The sequence below is a fragment of the Apodemus sylvaticus genome, chromosome 13 (assembly GCF_947179515.1).
Source record: "Apodemus sylvaticus chromosome 13, mApoSyl1.1, whole genome shotgun sequence".
Classification (NCBI taxonomy): domain Eukaryota; kingdom Metazoa; phylum Chordata; class Mammalia; order Rodentia; family Muridae; genus Apodemus; species Apodemus sylvaticus.
In genome coordinates, this window is record NC_067484.1 from 4912866 (window position 1) to 4931117 (window position 18252).

Here is an 18252-nt window from a genome sequence, read left to right on the forward strand (position 1 = left end):
GTTATAAACTTCTATTTCAATTTATGACGGTATTTTGTGTGAACTTGTGATGAACTTTGTAACATGTGATCATGTATTCTGAAAGATGTTTAAGGGCTGAGGACAAGAGAAGTCAGGGCAGAAGAGTTTAGGAGAGGAACAGAGCTGAGGGAAGAACTGAACTAAGGAGAAGTTTTTAGTCAGAAGAGAACAAGATTAGGTGAATGCAGAGTGGAATAACTTAGAAACTATAGGTAACGTAAATAACTAAGAAAAGAATGTGTAGGATGCAGAGGGAAAGAGGAAAAAAGAAGATGTTGCAGAAAGCAGAAGGAACAGGCAGTCTTCTTACCGTGGGACAGGACAGGTCCCATTAAGAGAAACAAAGCCTTTTTCTTACAAATATGCATTTAATTCATTTAGCATTGAAAAGGTGGAAACTTTTTCTTTCTTGATGTAATAAATACTGGAGTCCATTTTTCATACAGAATGAGTTAGTTCTTTCTGCACTGGTGCTGGTCTTTTGCTCCATATGCATATGTAAGTATGGATGTGTGTGTAAGTATGTAATTGTGAGAATGTATGCATGTATAAGTATGAATTGTGAGAATGCATGCAAGCTGGGCCCAGAAAACTTCATGAAAATATGTATGGAGCTGTATGTATGAATTTCTGTGAGATTATGCATATTCACTTATGTAAAAGTTTTTCTTTCTGCAAGTGTTATTCTCTTCTCCTGGCTCAATAGAAGTTTATTGCTCCTCACTTCACCCTAGACTGACAAGCAAAAGGCATCTGGACAATGGGGAAAAGGCTCTAGCCACTAATCCTTTAATCTCCTGCTCTTTTTGGGTGAAGTGCTAAGTGCCTGAGACTGCAGTCTCTGGCTTCAGAGGAACACAAAAGGCACGTCTACATTAGCATAGTAACTTAGACTTAGATAAGTAAACCTTTTATTATACAGAAACCCTAAATTTTTGATGCTCTTCACCACTCCACTACCTCAAGAAAAACCAAGAAGAAAAAAACACCTCTGCTGGGACTGACTCCAGGCTCTCTCTCTCTCTCTCTCTCTCTCTCTCTCTCTCTCTCTCTCTCTCTCTCTCTCTCTCTCTCTCTCTCCTTACATTCCAGATGCTTGATTGTTTGATCCCCTGTCTTGAGAGCATGAGAAACCAAAATGACACTGGGTGGTGAGCAGGTGAGCAGAGAACCAGAGCCCTCCCCACTAGAGTAGCACACTGTCTCACAAACTCTAAGCTATTTGTTTATCTGACACTTCTAGACTCTTGAAATCATTTCAGGATCTCTCCTCCTCTTATTACTGCTCCCCTGCACATTGATCCCTCCTGCCAGGAACAAAGGGTCTACAAGGGCAGAAAGAATGTATGTACTCCCATCACCAACAACATCCCAACTGTTCCTTTCACACCACTAGACTGTCTACCTGTTTGCTTTATTCCAAGGGGCCAGAGAGACCTCAATTGAGAATCTCCACGAGGTTCCCAATTTTCTCTCTGACTGCATCTGATGCCTGACTGACCCTTGGGAAGACCAAAGGAAGAAGGCTGGCTTGCGGATGATGGCATGACCCTTTGAAGGCAGAGAAGACAAGGTCAGTACCTCTAACCACTCTGATTATCATCATCACTTCTCTCTAGCTCCCTCTGTCCCCTTCCTCTCCCTCTCTCTCTCCAAGCCAGGCCGCCCAGTATTGCCTTACTTTGTTTCTTTACTTGTTTCCTTAATTCAAGGTTAATTATATCTATTTATTTTTGTCTTCATTTCATTAGTTGAGGGTGCTTAGCCCTTGAGACCAGTACCTAGGTCAGGTCTGCCTCCAGGTCATAGAGCTCTTAGAGCTCTGCCTGTCTCCATCTACTATGTCATGTGATTAAAGACACACAGCACCACACTTTTTTCATTGTACATGTAGTTTAATTTCAAATTTTATTCATGAGAGAGAGAGAGAGAGAGAGAGAGAGAGAATAAGAATTGTAGGTTACAGTTCAATTCTTCAGTAACTGTGTGACCACAGGCCATGTTTAACTTTCTGTAAGATAAAGCAGAATGGTACTGATTATATAACACTGCAGACTTCCGCTGAGCAAGCTGATTTTCACAACTCCTCTCTGTCTTTTAAAAATTTGACTCGATGACAACACCAGGGCTCCAAAGACGTTTGTTTCTTTCATTTTCTTCTTCTTGATGTTCTCTTTTTGTTAGAAGTCAGAGTCAAGGTAAAACAGGAAAAAATGACCCAAAGTGATTAATGTGTCACCCTCTGAGTTCTTTGTCCTTTCTTTTTTGTCTTTGCTGTTCTCTGTGCTTGCTATTCTCTAGATGATAGGGATGTAAATCCAATTTACATGTGGTGACTTGTAAGGAGGCTCTACTGATCTAGAGAGTACCCTTGAAATAAAATGAGAATCAAAACAAGAACCTGTAATAAAATATACACACAAAATACAATTTCTATTATTAACCCCCCCCAAAAAAACCAGCAACACTTTACTGATTAGACAAGTTCCTTTTCTGCACATCAATTATCTCCCCAATAGCTAGTTAGTGTGCAAGTCAGTCCTAGTTTGACTATCGAGGTTAAGAAAAGTGAACCATCATCAATACTAGTTAGTCTTACATATATTAAAGGACAATGAGTTGTAAAACATTCACACTAAAATTATGACTGATTTCATGCGGAAAGCTGTCCACTGGAAAGACATAGCTCAGAATTTAAGAGCACTGGCTGCTCTTCCATTCCCAGGCCAACTGACACCCTTCTCATAGCCTCTGTGGCCACCAAGCTTTCTCAAATAGTTTTCAGACCAACAGACATGCAACCCCCTCACACATACAGGGAGATGTAGTTAGGTGTGTGTGGCAGGTATGGGTCTTGAGGAAGAATTTAACTAGCTTGAAAAAATATATAACTGGAAAGTTCATTCTTTAATTTACTTAATTTTATTGAGTGTACAGTGCAAGAAGGAAAATGGGCTGTACCATATTTAGGGTACTACCGGTAGATCAAGAGGAAGGACCATCTTCTCTGAGATTGATCCATCCCTTGGGAAGAAGGATAGTCAGCCCAGATGTGCTGGTATGTATTCCTGGTTCTTTATCAAAAAGACTTTGACTCTGACCTTGCTTCTGATTCCCCAGTGCAGGTTAGGAATCCAGCACAGATAGAAAGTGAAACCACACCAAGGAAGCCAGCATGCAGGAAAAAACAAACCAGAAAACATGTTATGTTGGACACAATAAAGCAAGCTCACATTCACAAATCTGTGAGCCTAAGACTCATCCCTGGCTGGAAGTAGAGAACTGAGTATAGCACACACACAGAGTTGGTCATCTCTGAGTCCATACTCACCCAGCCCCGATGTTCACTTCACTAGGCCACAGGCTCTAACACCTCACTTTATTACAGATAATCATGGTGGCTCAAGCCTTTAATCTCAGCAATCAGATCTCCACTTTCTGGGTCAGCATGATCTCTGGAGTGAAAAGAAACAGATGGAGAAAAAACTCAATATTTCTTTGTTAGAACAGTTATTGTAAGTTTTAAGGAATATAATAGCTTGACATTCAAAGTCTCTGGTTCACTATCACCTTTCCCACAGGTCTAAGCCAATGCTTCCTAATGAGTTCTTCCTTCTCCATAACTGGCCCCCATTCCTGGGTGTTGTGTAGTAAATGTGTGTGTGTGTGTGTGTGTGTGTGTGTGTGTGTGTGTTGTGTGTGTGTGTGTGTGTGTGTGTGTGTGTGTGTGTGTATGCTTGCACATGCACACAGGACTACCATCACTGGAGGATTAAATATAAACAAACAAGGCAGGAAAGCTGGAGGAACTATAGAAATAGCCGAATATTTTCTTTTTTCTTTTCAAGGAAGTAAAAAGAAAAAAAGAGCTGCCACTGCAGCAACATCTGCCACCATCATCTTCACCACCAGCAACAGCAAAAGATACTTGTCAATCTCCTTTTATTATAATAATTAAAATTTAAAATTGTGTGTGCTTGTAGGTGATCTATAGCACAACCCTCACAGGAGGATTAAATAAAATTAACCAAGAGATCCAAGGCTACATAATAAAAATGCTAAAACATAGATGATAGACAGACAGATAGACATATAAACAGAGACAGACAGAGATAGACAGATAAAGAAGAGAGGAGAAAGAGAGAGCATAAGAAGACTAACAACGACTCATAATGGCCCCTTGAAAACAAGGAAGGCTGGAGGGAGTGGTCAACCTCCTTATGTTTATGAAGGCAAAATCAAAAGAAAAAGTGAAATGAAACAAAACAAACCTAGCCGAATATTTTATTTTTTTTCAGATATTAAAAATCTTTTTAAAAAGTACACAATCATCCAAAAGGAAGAGAGAGAGAGAGAGACAGAGACAGAGATACATAGTGAGAGAGAGAGATGAAAAGATCTATTTTTTTTACCACTTTTTATTGTAATAAGAAAGTAATGACTTTAAAAATTAAAGCTGGCCCATCTTACTTTAACATTCATTAATACAATTTATTCTATTGAGTAAGACAGGGATACCTGGTCAACACCCTCATAATTTAATAAGGATTAAAAACAAACAAGAAAACAGCCAGTAAACTGCTTGAACTCATTATGGTTTTTATTATTAAAAAAGAAGGAACAAAATAAAGGTTAATGGCTGTATTTTCTAATTGCTAATAAATAACCATTAAATATAAAAAAATCGGTCCACTTTTCTAAAAAAAAAATTGGTCCATCTTATTATTCACTATTGTATCATGAGTACTGTACTAAAAACAAATTTTGGTTTTAATAAAAAGGACAACTTGTCAACTAGGAATCAAGGTGACATGGAGAACAGAATACCAACTTCACCATTGCCCTAATGCTAGAGACCAAGAATGACATAGACAACAACCAAGCAACTAGTTGACAATCCTCTTAGGAAAAGAAAAGTTAAGAAAAATGGCTAACTTAAACCTCATTTAAATTAAAATAAAAAAAGTCCAGATTTGACATCTGGTAGACCTGGGGTGGAGGAAATTATGATCCAGATGGGCAGAAATCTGGTCAACATAGCAACATACAAGACAGAAGGAGGCAGAGGTGGGGGTGGGGAGACCGAGTGCCTCTCATTGCCTTTCCCCTACCCAACATGTACCATATTGTCATCACGCTTTGAGGGAATATAGAGAGTGGAGAAAGTGCCTGCTGCCAGAGATCCGCACATCCCATCTAGATTGACACCAAGCCTAGGAAGCTAAGGTTCCCAAAATTCTCCAGTGCCCCAGGATAAAACACAGAGGTGGGTTGGGGCACAAGAAACACAAGGACCAGGTCCTTCCATGAGCAGACTAGCACCTCTGCCCACAAGACACTGTGTTATTCCCAGCTTGAAGGAACTAGCTATCCATCCCTCCAGTAGAAAGAGAAACCTCAAGCGAGGTGTGAGGGCTGGACACCAGAGAGACATAGATTTTTCCCCTCACCTTCTCCCTTGCCTGAACCTCTGAAAGGATGCTCTTGGCTTTGGTAGGATAGGAGTGATAAACGACACACAGCTCCACCTACAACTCCCCTACCACCACTAAACTCAAACATGCTTGTACAAGACCAGTGGATAGCAGAAGTGGCAGCCACAGAAAACAGTCCACATGGTTCCTCTGAAGGAGGAGCAGGGGAAGCAGTATTGGTAGCTAGAAAAGACCAGAAAGGGAGACCCCATTGCCACTGCTTACCTGGTGATGTGGTATGATGATACTACACCACTGGGTTGGGATCAGAAAGGGCTACATTCTACCTGTCATCAACCATGAGCATCTGTAAGAGCTCTCAGAAACAAAGCCTTGTACCGAGGGCTAAATTTCAATAGATCACAAGGGAGCTGCTCTGCTATGTATAAAATCCTGACCCAGAAGCAGGACAGCTATGAATAGCTTAGTGCCAGGTTCCACATGAATATGCATTAGCGCGACAGGCAGGAGGGTGGCCCCCCCATACTGGCTGCACCAGGTTTCTCAGGAACAATGTCTCTCTGCATCAGACCCCAATCCAGATGCAGGGCGGGGACCCTGTCTGACATGTGGGAGTGCACAGAGACTGCTGGCAGGAACAGATGGTACAGCAGCTTGGCTCTCTGTGGCCAACAGAGGCTTCTTTAGCACTGCCATATCTTTCTGCCTGGGTGGGAATCTGACTTAGAGGCATTCAGTCATAATCCCCTAGATGGTAGCTTTGCCCTATTAGCTCCTCAGCTATGCACACACACCAAATGTCTGAACTCGAGGTTCCTATAATACTGTGGTAACTTTTCTAACACATCCTGCTCAAAACCAGAAGCATCATGAGGCCCTGCTTTCACTATATATGTATTAAAATAAAGATCAAGTAATTTTTAATATATGGACAGATGAAATCTTGTTCATACATTTTCCATGTCACTAATTAGATGATGAGGCATTTGACTACATTAAGAGTGTCATACTCACTCTGGCCATTTACCTGCACTTCAATGAATTTCTTTACCCTGACGTTTAGAGCACTGGGCAGTAATCACAGTGTCAGTATCTGTCACAGGCCTGTGTGATTTAATTAATCAGATTCCTCTGGTTGCACCAGTTCTAAGTCACTGGCCAAGCAAGGTGCCTTGGAGAAAAATATGGCAGGAAAAGGGGGAGAGATCCAATGGGGAAGACTGTCTCAGACCCTGACCCAACCCTTCCTCATGACTGTGATGGCAAAGGGAAAGAGAAAGGATGGGTTTGGAGGATCCTCTCCTGCCTGCCCCTAGGTTCCCCTTTGTGCCACGCAGCCCTTCACAATAATGGAAATATCCCTGATGTTCATGCCAGGTTCTGTGGGATCAGTCACTTTGCCACACTGGACACCTCACAATGTTCATCTCCACCACTCTGGGTTCAGGGATCTGAACGTGATTCCCTTTTGCTTGGCCAAGGGCAACAGAGGCCATTGCCCGTTCCTTCAGAACAGCTCTCACACATCTTTCAGGACCCATGTGACCCATGTTTAACTGCTGTTCACATGGAGACTATCTTCAATTCGGCTTTCAAATTTCTCATATGAATATTTGCACCAGCATTGGCTCCACCCATGTCTGCACCCTATACTTCAAGGCTACCACATCCAGTGGCTCATCAGAGCATTGCCTCCAACGGGAGGGCAGCAAAGCTCAGAACTTGGCAGACCCTGTCCCATTTCTGCTATGGGTAACTGCCAGGTATGCCTCTGACTCTTCAGGGCTAGTTGATTCGGCAGGTGAGTTGTTACACACTCCTTAGCAGATTCTGACTTCCATGGCCACCGCCCTGCTACCTATATCAACCAACATCTTTTCTGGGGTCTGATGAGCATTGGCATCGGGCGCCTTAACCCGACGTTCGGTTCATCCCACAGTGCCAGTTCTGCTTACAAAAAGTGGCCCACTAGGCACTCGCATTCCACTCCCAGATCTTAGCTTCTGAAGTAGCTGGGCTTCTTACTTAAAAGTTTGAGAATAGGCTAAGATAGTTTCAGCCCCAAGTCCTCTAATCATTTGCTTTACAGGATAAAATGGTGGGCTTTTATTTTATTTTTTATTTTATTTATTTATTTTTTTTACCATTCAGAGAGTGATAGGTATAGTGAGGGAATCTTCATAGGGAACCAGCTACTAGATGGTTCAATTAGTTTTTAACCCCTACACTCCCGGTGGGACAATTGATTTTCGTGTCAAGACTGCTAAAGACCTCCACCAGAGTTTCCTCTGGCTTTGCCCTTCTAGGCATACTTAGCCATCTTTCAGGTCCTAATGCAAGTGCTTGTGCTCCACCTCCCTAGCGTAGCAGGAGAAATGGGCTACTGCTGTCCCTCTGTGGACTGGCGACAACTCAGGCTCCCACCTGGCCTCCCCACCTCCAACCTCTGCACTCTGAACAAGGCTTTTTACCTTCACTGCTTCATGGTAGTTTACACACCGATTAGTAGGCAGTCCAACACAAGCCCCATCCCTGGATAAGCTTGTTCACCTTTGCCACCTGGTCAGTGCCTGCCTCCAGAGTGCCTGCCGACCACCAGAGGTGGCAGAGACACAGATGGAGGAGTCTAGAGGGAGAGCAGGAAAGTACAGCCAGGACAACTTTTGGACTACCTGGTCTCATGCTGGTATTTAGCCTTAGATGGAGTTTGCCAGTGCTTTTCACTGCATTTTCAAGCAATCTGATGTCTGGAAGATCTGGTCCCAGCATGTCAGTGGGCACTACTGCATTCATACAATCTACGAGCTGTGTCTTGATCAGAAAGATTCGCCCCCCCCCCTTAAATGGCAACAGGGATTGGGTCTTCTGTATGGAACATTTCCCGAGCCCTGTGGTGGGGATTTGGTGCTGGGCTCTTCCCTGTTTACTCATCTTTACTGAGGGAATGCTGGTTAGTTTCTTTTCTTCTACTGATTAATATGCTTAAATTCAGCATGTTGTCACATCTGATCAGAAGCTCTGAGTATCAAAGACACAATTCACATATCAAATGACTCCCAAGAAGATGGAAGGATAGTTCCCTGGTCCTGGAAAGGCTTGATCTAGCATTGTATGGGAATACCAAGACAGAAGTAGGAGGGGGTATATCAGAGAACAGGCAGAGGGAAGAGGGCTTATAGGACTTTTGGGGAGGGGGGAACTGGGAAAGGAAAAATCATTACGAATGTAAACAAAGAATATAGAAAATAAAAAAACCCAATATGAATCATATGACCCCCCAAAAGAAAGAAAGAAAGAAAGAAAGAAAGAAAGAAAGAAAGAAAGAAAGAAAGAAAGAAAGAAAGAAAGAAAGAAAGAAAAAAAGAAAGAAAAAAAGAAAGAAAGTAAGAAAGACACTAATAAGCCTCTGGGTAGAAACTGTTCCAAAATAGTTGTATTGGTCTCCAAATATGAATTCCTATAACAGGTCTTAGTGACCAGAATGTGTGTTAACAGAATCAATGCATTTATTGTTCCATTACATTGCAAAGTGAACTCTCTAATGGTAGATGAGAGAGGGTTTATACCAGGGACAGAGTAGTCATGGCACCAAGGGAGGAAAGTAAGATCTTTTGTCTGAGAAGATGCAGGGGAGCTGTAAAAAGAAACCTTTTGATGAGATTCTATATCCTTTGTTGACTTTCTGACATTCTCCTGCTTTGCCTATCCCTTATACCCCAGAATCTATTTCTATAACTTCCCTCTGCTGCTAAAGCCTTTCTCTGGAGGAATGTCACCTATTACAAAGATTTAAATGACACCCAAATGGTGACAACTCTCAAACTTCCATCTCTAGTTCAGTCTTTTCAGAGCTTCCTACTGTACAGCACCCTTACCCACCGGCCTCTACCTTTATATGTCCTATCCGCTGATTAAGCTCAGAAACCTAAGTCACACTCTTTAGTTCAACAATTTCTATCTTGAAGAAGCACATCAATACCTTTCCCTATGAGTTGTCAAAGCCAGAAACCTAGTCACTATCTGTGACTGCCCTGTCATGTCTGCCATTGTCACATTCAACAATAGCTTCCTGTTCTAAAGATAACTTAAAGGGCTCTGTCTCTTTTGAAAATGATCTTCTTGTTTATTTCTTTGAAAGTGTTTCTTCCCAATTCTCTTTACACTTTAGAGGATTTCCAGAAACCTATAAGTGTCTCCCTCATTGTTTGGTTCCTTTAAAGCCCAGTGAAGGAAGAGAGTCCAAAACTTTCATAATATCAGTGGCCTGTGTCATGCCTACTCTGTAACATTAATCTTTTAAAACCTTATTTTTACTGATGGTTTTTAAATGCTTTAAAACCCACCACTCAGTAGAGGTAATAGAAAAGAAAGGGTAAGGAAGAAGTGGACTTGTTTAGAATAGTTTTGATTTTTTTTTTTTTATCAACTCACATCTGTCTTGGCTGGAAATTAGCAGTTTAGTTCACAGGTTTTCATTCAGCAGCAGCTTGATCCACTTGCAAACACTTCATGGATACACACCAGCAGTCTACTTCAGTAGCAACATCAGTGACATGACCTTGCAGAGACAGTCAGACCTCAGCCTTGGCTTGTGTCAGCAGGGTTGATCAGCAGGAACAAACGTTGTCAGCTATGTATGCCTCTCTCAGGGAAATATAGATCAGCAAGGAGGCAAGACCCACAAGGGTTGCACAGCTAGCTCTTTAAGCAAACCTAGTTCAGCATCCATCTATCACTCCACTGAGTCCTATTTGTACACTCCAAATACTATGTTTCCTCCAAGTGTCTTGCCACACCATATGTCATGTCTTAGCGCATAAGCATGAGTCCAGGGAGTCCTGACAAATGCAGCTCAACCATGCAATATAAGGCAAATCAATACATATGTGTTATTAGTAAATAATCTTTTATCATGGGTCTTTTTCTGTTTTTGGTTTAGTAGAACATCTTTTCTCTTGTGTCTGCTTTATTGAAGTGTTCCTTCATGACTCTGCCTTAGTCTTTCAACTGTACCAATTCAGGAAAACACCTCTTCATGTATTTGCTAGATGGGCTGCTTTTATCCATGCATCCAGGACTCACCAGCCCTCTAGCATCTGCATGATGCCCCAGTATGTCTCCACTGGCTATACATTTATATTAGTTGTGAGAGATCCCAACTCAATATTTTTAGACCCCCTGGCAACTAGCCTAGCACATAGCAACTTGTTTTTCTACTCTCCGCCTGAGAAACCGTTAACCTAAAAATAACACTACCTGTTGCAGGAACTAGCTCACCACATTCTTGAGACATCTGGCACCTTGCTCAATGTTTAACTATACAATGCCCCAAGAATGTTTGCTCAAGATAACCTGCAACCTTCCACTGAGTCATGAATTACTGCCTGACCTCCCCATTCCTTGTGACTTGAATCATTGCCTAACCTCCCCTTTCTTTATGTTTTTTCCTTTAAAAACTCCCGACTACAGCTGCTCAGGATCGAACTCCTCTGCCCTTGCCAGGGTTATGAACTCAGCCCCAGTGCACTGGTTCCCTGAATAAACCTCATGTGCTTGCATCAACAATAGTCTCTTATGAATTTCTGGGGTGTTGCTTTATCCCGAGACTTGAGTGAGGTCTCAATTTGGGAGTAAATTGACTCCCCAGTTTGGGGTTCTTTCAGTTGTTGAATTTTTGGGGGGGACACCAGTACAAATTGTTCAGTAACATAGCCCCATCACCCAATGGGCATCTCGTCATCTTTGACCTACCTCCAGATTCCCCTCTGGAATGTCTCTTGGGAAATTTCAAATATTTAAAGCTGTCACCCGACTTGAGGGCACTGAAGCTTGTACACCGTGCAATAAGATCTGGATTCAGGATCTCCAAGCAGTGCAGGAAACCAGCTATATGCCCAGCAGCCAGCTAGGAAGAGGCAGCCTGCACTAGGGAGTCTGGCCCTGCAGAGCAGAGGATCCAGTCCGGAGGCCTCTGGCAAGAGCCTTCTGGTCTCCACCTCTGGATTGGGAACAGCCCCAGCCACAGCATGCCATCTCCAAGCAGCACAGGAAGCTAGCTATACACCCAGCAGCCAGCTAGGAAGAGGCAGCCTGCATAGGTGAGTCCAGCCCTGCAGAGCAGAGGATCTGCCTGCACAGCCTGGATCCAGAGCTGATTGGGGCCACAGAGTTACATACCCAAATACAACTATAAGAGAGTGGGTCTCAGCTGTCATCTTTGCTTCTGTGACTGTGCAACAGATTGAGAGGCAGCTTCCCCCAGAGTAGAGAATCACTTGGGACACACTACACCAGGACTCCACCTGCACCCAGGAACTCTGCAGCACCACAGTAATTTGTGCCAGGAAAAAGCAGCTTACCCAAGGTTGCTGAGATAGGCCTACAGGCACACACACAGGAGGGGCAAGCTCCTGCCAGTGACAGCAGGCCCACCTAAGGCCAGAGATAACCTGATTGCAAAAGGCAAATGTGGGAACGTTGCTAACAGAAATCAAGGCAATATGGCACCATCCGAACCCAATTCTCCCACAACAGCAAGTCCTGGATACCCCAACACACCAGGAAAGCAAGATTTGGATTTAAAATCACAGGTCATGATGCTGATGGAGGGCATCATGGAGGGCTTCAAGAAGGATATAAATAGCTCCCTTAAAGAAATACAAGAGAACACATGTAAACAGCGAGAAGCCCTTGAAGAACTAAGAGAAAACACAACAAAACAGGTGAAGGAATTAAACAAAGCCATCCAGGATCTAAAGAAGGAGGTAGAAGCAATAACAAAATCACAAAGGGAGACAACTCGGGACATAGAAAACCTGGGAAAGAAGTCAGGAGTAATGGATCCAAGCATCAACAACAGAATACAAGAGATAGAAGAGAGAATCTCAGATGCAGAAGATACCATAGAAAGCACTGATACAATACTCAGAGAAAATGAAAAATGCAAAAAGCTCCTGACCCAAAATATCCAGGAAATCCGGGACAAAATGAGAAGACCAAGCAGACTAGGTGCACAGAAGGCTGTAGCACCACAGCACAGCTCCTAGGTGCAGGTGGGGCCCTGGGGGGGCCATGTCCCAAACAATCTTATACTCAGGTGGTCTCTGCATACATGTCTGTACATGTCTGCTCAGTCCAGAGCCTAACTTCTAAACTGACTCTTAGTACATTTAATTTTGATGCTATGTCTAATATTGACCCAGAGAATGAAATATCATGAAAAGTAAAAGAAAGGCATTGGAAGACAATTTCTAGACAGGGTTGGCTGCAAACTTAATAAAAGAGTATCTAGTTGTTTTATGAATAGCAAATATTTTCACAAGCACCAAATGGGTCAAAGTGCTTAAGATACAAAAACGTACATCATAATGTTAAAACAAGAATATATTATCAAGTTATTATAGCCACTTTTTCTAAAGAGAGGAAAATCTCATTTCATCAATTTTCAATAGCAAGTGGAACTTAAACATTTCCTCTAATATTTGGCTTCTGGTCATCTGCTCAGATTTAGAAATGAAGGAGATTTAAGTATAAAAGGTTGTTAAATATTATAAAATCCAGTGGCTAAAAAGATGCAAAGAATAGACAGTGATGGAAAGCAAGACAAAAGATCACCGGCTCCTTGCTACTTTCAAAGAACAAGTGCCTACCAAGGCCAAAATCTAGATGCAGACTGTTTAAACAATCAGCCAACTTAGACTTGACCCACCAGACTGAGCACCAAAGGAACTTAGAGACACTATTAAATATATACATCTGAGGGTTTTTCTCATTTTGACAGATGTTCAGGAAGTATTTACTTAGGGTTCAACATGCCACTAGTACTGTGTACTTCCCTCAGCTACACATTTCTTGCTTTCTAGAACTCAACTTTTTATCTTTTTATAATACCATGTATAGGGGCTGGAGAGATGGCTCAGTGGTTAAGAGCACCGACTGCTCTTTCAGAGGTCCTGAGTTCAAATACCAGCAACCACGTGGTAGCTCACTACCATCTGTAATGTTATCAAATGTCCTTTTCTGGTGTGTCTGAAGACAGCTACAGTTTACTTGTATACATAAAATAAATAAATCTTTAAAAAAAAATAATACCATATAAAAATCCAGAAAGAAAAAGCAACCTTGTACAACGGTATGCTTAAGAAACTAAACATAAACAATGAAGCAAGGCCTAAACAAGTTCAGAAAGTTACCCCATGATCTACTGACAAAAATTACTAAATCTCAAATCATTCTGAAAACAGATAACAGCTAATAAAAGCCTTAGAAAACTTGAAAAACTGATATATATATATATATATATACATATATATATATATACATATATATATATATATATATATATATATAAATGTGTACCTACAATTATGCTTCCCAATACACTGTGTAAGCAGATGATTACAATCAAGAAAGACTAATTCCAGAAAAGAAATCCAGATGCCCACACTCTGTTTTGCCTCATCAGGGTCTTTTATAAAATAATCCCAGTGTTTTATATCTGACAAAACAGGGAACCAAAGTAACTTGGATAAAACCAAACTCTAGATCCTTTCTACTGTGCTATATATCTGTCTTCTGGTAAATGCTTCTCTAAAAGAATGATTTTTTTTTAAAGATCTGTGGTTTTAACAATTTATTCCACAAGGAAACCAATGAGAAAGAATTCCCAATTTCTTTCAAATTGTAATGCAAGGTAATAAAAACACATAAAGGTCTTATGAATGTAAAGAGACTAGTTTTCTAAGACAGCTATGAAAATATTTCTTCTAAAAAACAAGTTCACTCAAACGAGGCATTTGGATTCTGGTTCCAAAAGAGGTTGTGTCTTTTCTTGAATCAGGGTTTCCCTACTCTGTAGCCTTCCCTTGAAAATACTGTTCTCATGGTGCTATCTCACAAAGGCTGGGATTAGGTACCACTGTGTCTACTTTTGAATTCTTAAAAATACTGAAGAACACAGACTTCAGTGTCTTCACTGTGACATAAGCCAAATGGCTAATAACTTATCTAGTTAATATGAAAACAATTCACACCATGCTTTTCATTCCCAATCTAAATTTATACACAGTAGATTGGGTTTCAGGAAAACATCATCATCCAATTCCAGAAAACCTAACTATGCACTGGGCATCTGCTCAGATTTAGATTTTGTTGTGATTCAAGTTGTCACTTATAGAAGTTTGGACCTAGGTCTTCTTCCCAGCCCCATGCTCCCAGATATAAAACTCAGACTCAAAATATGTATACTTACAAATATCTTGGCCTTATATCTAGTCTTCTCTGATTAGGCAACCAATGTATTATAACCCACTTACTCAAATCTACTTTCTGACACATGACTATTTACCTGGGCTCAGGTACCATGATTCAGTCTTGTCACATTTTCCCAGGCAAATATCTCATCCCTGGCTCTATCCCAGAATTCTTTCTGCCTCCTGAATGTCTCATCTTGTATTCTACACTTTCCTATAGGCCATAGTTTTCTTTTAGTACAATACACAAGATAATTCTCTCTACAGTCACTAGCATCCTTAAAACCTTCAACTTCAAATTGTTAATTATTCTAATTCTACTTGTACTTCTAAAGTACCAACACCACAAGCAACATCCAGAGGCCACCCAGAGGTTACTATGGCTTTTAAACACTCATGTGTACCTGCTTCTCCTTTCAGGATTTTATTTTGCTAATACTGCCACTCCAGCTGGATGTTAGCACCAGGATGAAAAGTGACCTTCCTGTGTCATGGTTGCTGACAGAGCCACTGTTTTTCCTGTGAGAAAAAAAATTGAATTGTTTCTCTAAGTACAAAAGGATGTTAAGGTCATAAAATGGAATTTTTTTCATGGAATTTTAATTATATAACATTTGTTCTTTAATCACTTATGCATTAAATCTTAAAAAGCATCACCATATAACATCACCTAATTTTTTTTTTAAGACAGGGTCTTCTGAAATTCTCTATGTAGACCACGCTGGCCAGGAACTCACTGATGTTCACCTGATAGGATTAAAAACATGCCACCACGCATGGCTCCAGCAATGTTTCTGATAAACCAACTCAATCTAAAATCAGCAGAGTCAGTTTTCCATGGCTTTTCATTTCTTACAATGAAAAGCAGACAACTCAGATCCCAGGCTCAAATTGTAGGAGTAGACAACAAAACAAAAACTATAAACAGACTTTTACAATTCTGATATAAATATGTTTATCCTCTCATTTTATTTTTATTTAATTTTATAGCAATAGAAACAAACTGGAGATTCATGCACAGCAATGAAAATCTAAAGTTTAACATATAACCAAATGTGAATTTCAGACCCCCAGATTTTGCTTTGGTTAAGAACATTACTTTAATGTATCATTTCCTTTTATGTATAAAATTACAAGACAACAATAATGTTGTAAAATTGATATGCAAGTAAAACACCACAGGCTTAGAGGGCAGGAGACTCAGAACAAAGAAACACATAACACAGAAAGCCTTCCTGCCTTTCCACATAAACTAGAAAAAAGCACAATTTACTAGAAGGTAAGTTGTCCAAAGGCTAAAACCAATTCTTTCAAATTCAAAATAATACCTTTCAGAGCTAAGTCACAACTACCTAGGACAAAAATAAAGCCTTGTTGGGAATATAGAATTTTGTAGGATTTTCACATAAGAGAAAAACTGACTTTAAAAAGAAAACACTAGTGTAGTTATCTTGTCAAGAAAGAACTAAAGAAAAATCCTAAATAAATGTTTCAATACTAGTAGGTAGTACACACATAAACCTAAAATTTCATTTAAAAAAAAAAAAAGCAGACTGCCCTGATGACTCACCTCTAGAGTATAAAATTATCACAACCCAAAGGTTAGTATATTTATCTACATTCAGGGAGGAGAGTTACTTCAACAGAAGAACAGAAAGTCTGAAGACACAGGATAACAGAAATTTCCCCTTAACAAACAATAAAAAGATATGAAAAATATCCAGAAAATATCCTCATCTATTTGAGATAATACAGTCCTCAATTTAAGATACTCTTCTCTGTATATTTCAGTTTACACCAAGCAGTAGTTTTCTAATTTTCCTTCACTTGTGAATATAGGCTCCAGCCAATTTGAACAAAGGAATAGATTTGACTAAGAAAAATCAAAATACTTTCCAAAGAATACATTGTTAACAATTCAGACACACACACACACACACAAACACACACACACGCATGCACACGCACGTACACGCACACACATTGATATGTATCAATTTTCTTAAAACAAACAAGAATACAGACCTTTGAGATCTGTTATATTTCTTATAGCCCCTGAGACAAAGAAGCAATCAATATCAACATGCCTTATAGAGCTCTGATGTCTGGGCCAGTTCAATTTGACTAAAAGGAAAAAAGAACATTCAAACCCAAACTAATACTTCTCATTTAAAACAGATTTAGTTAATTTTAGAAATCACATTCAAGAAGAATGGTATTTTAACATAATATAGAATATATTATGGACTGTATACCACCTTAATAGATGAATTTCAGTTTCTCTAGTTATCTGATAGAATTTTAAATCACTTCTAACAACACCATGGTATTATTTCTTATTCTATTTTCTAATTGTCTTCTTTTAAATTTTAATTTTACAAGATAAATTTGATTATTTGTAACAATTTTGGTATGTGTAGTTTCACATACTTAGCTTTAATAAGCTCCATTCTGCACAACTCTACAAACTTTATTTAATGAAACAACAATAACAATGGCTACTGCCTCCCAGTGTTCTTGATAAGTATTAAAACAAAGAGGTTTACAAGGGGATAGATTAATTCTCACAGCACTATGGAAAACATTACGACCACCCCCACCTTTTATAGACTAGTAATTTAAGTCCCACAGCTGATGAATGCCCAAATTGCAATTTAACTCCAGTCAGCTTGATTTCCAAGTTCTTAGGCTATCATACTACTCTTCTAATTAGACATATTTCAGAAAGTCCACAAAAAAAAAAAAAAACCAAAAATCTACATACAAAGGGAATTTTTCTTTCACCATTAGGTGTTACTAGTTCTGCAGCATGTTTATTGCATTTATGGAGCTGAAAGTTAATATTATCTCGTAAGGGCAATTACTGACTTAGAATAACCAGAGATTGTTTATAAGGATTATTATAATCCAACTATTAGGATAATATTACTTTATAATAATTTTATTACCAATACTCCTCATGGTGTTCCAAAATATAATAGTACAGCTCCTAAATCTAAGAATCTAAAATCTAAGAACTTTCTAAGCTTGTAAGAACTTCTGATTTCAGAGAATATGCTTGTGTATCAGCTTTAAACAACAAAACAAAACAAAATAAAAAATTTACTCCCGAACAACTGAGACACTTCATGTACTAACTGTGAGGTGATTGTCTAGTCTCACTAGATGCAAGGCACTGAACCTTTCTCCCTGCTGCTTTTAAGCAGATGTATGCTGGGCATCACTGATTCCTGCCGTTCCTCTTGCAGAGAGGAAATAGGCAAGAAAGGCAAACACCCATGCATGCTCCTGTCGCAGAAAGTGGCAGAGCAAGGACTCAGATACAGGCTACAGTAAATCAAACTCTTGCCATTCTCTATGTAAATTTCACTAATCACGATCTTTCTTTTGTAAAACAAGGTATAAAACTCAGGGCCTTGAACATGTAAGGCAAACAACAATCACAATTCTACTGTTCAAAGTACTATGAAACAGAAGGTAAACAACATAAAAAATATTAAACATTTAAGGGGTACAGAAGGTATAAATAAAATGCCTATCACATG

At 39.9% G+C, this 18252-nt stretch overlaps 1 long non-coding RNA gene across 2 annotated transcripts; it reads right to left on the bottom strand.

Annotated features, from left to right (window-relative positions):
- Positions 1-1910: 1910 nt before the first annotated feature.
- On the bottom strand, positions 1911-16811 carry LOC127663601 (uncharacterized). Of its 2 annotated transcripts, XR_007972997.1 has the most exons (5): positions 16733-16811; positions 15112-15226; positions 3353-3476; positions 3000-3129; positions 1911-2391 (listed from the first exon to the last, which is right to left on the bottom strand). It is a non-coding gene; the product is annotated as an uncharacterized LOC127663601 (long non-coding RNA). The 2 variants fall into 2 exon arrangements; XR_007972998.1 differs by lacking the exon at positions 3000-3129.
- Positions 16812-18252: the final 1441 nt, after the last annotated feature.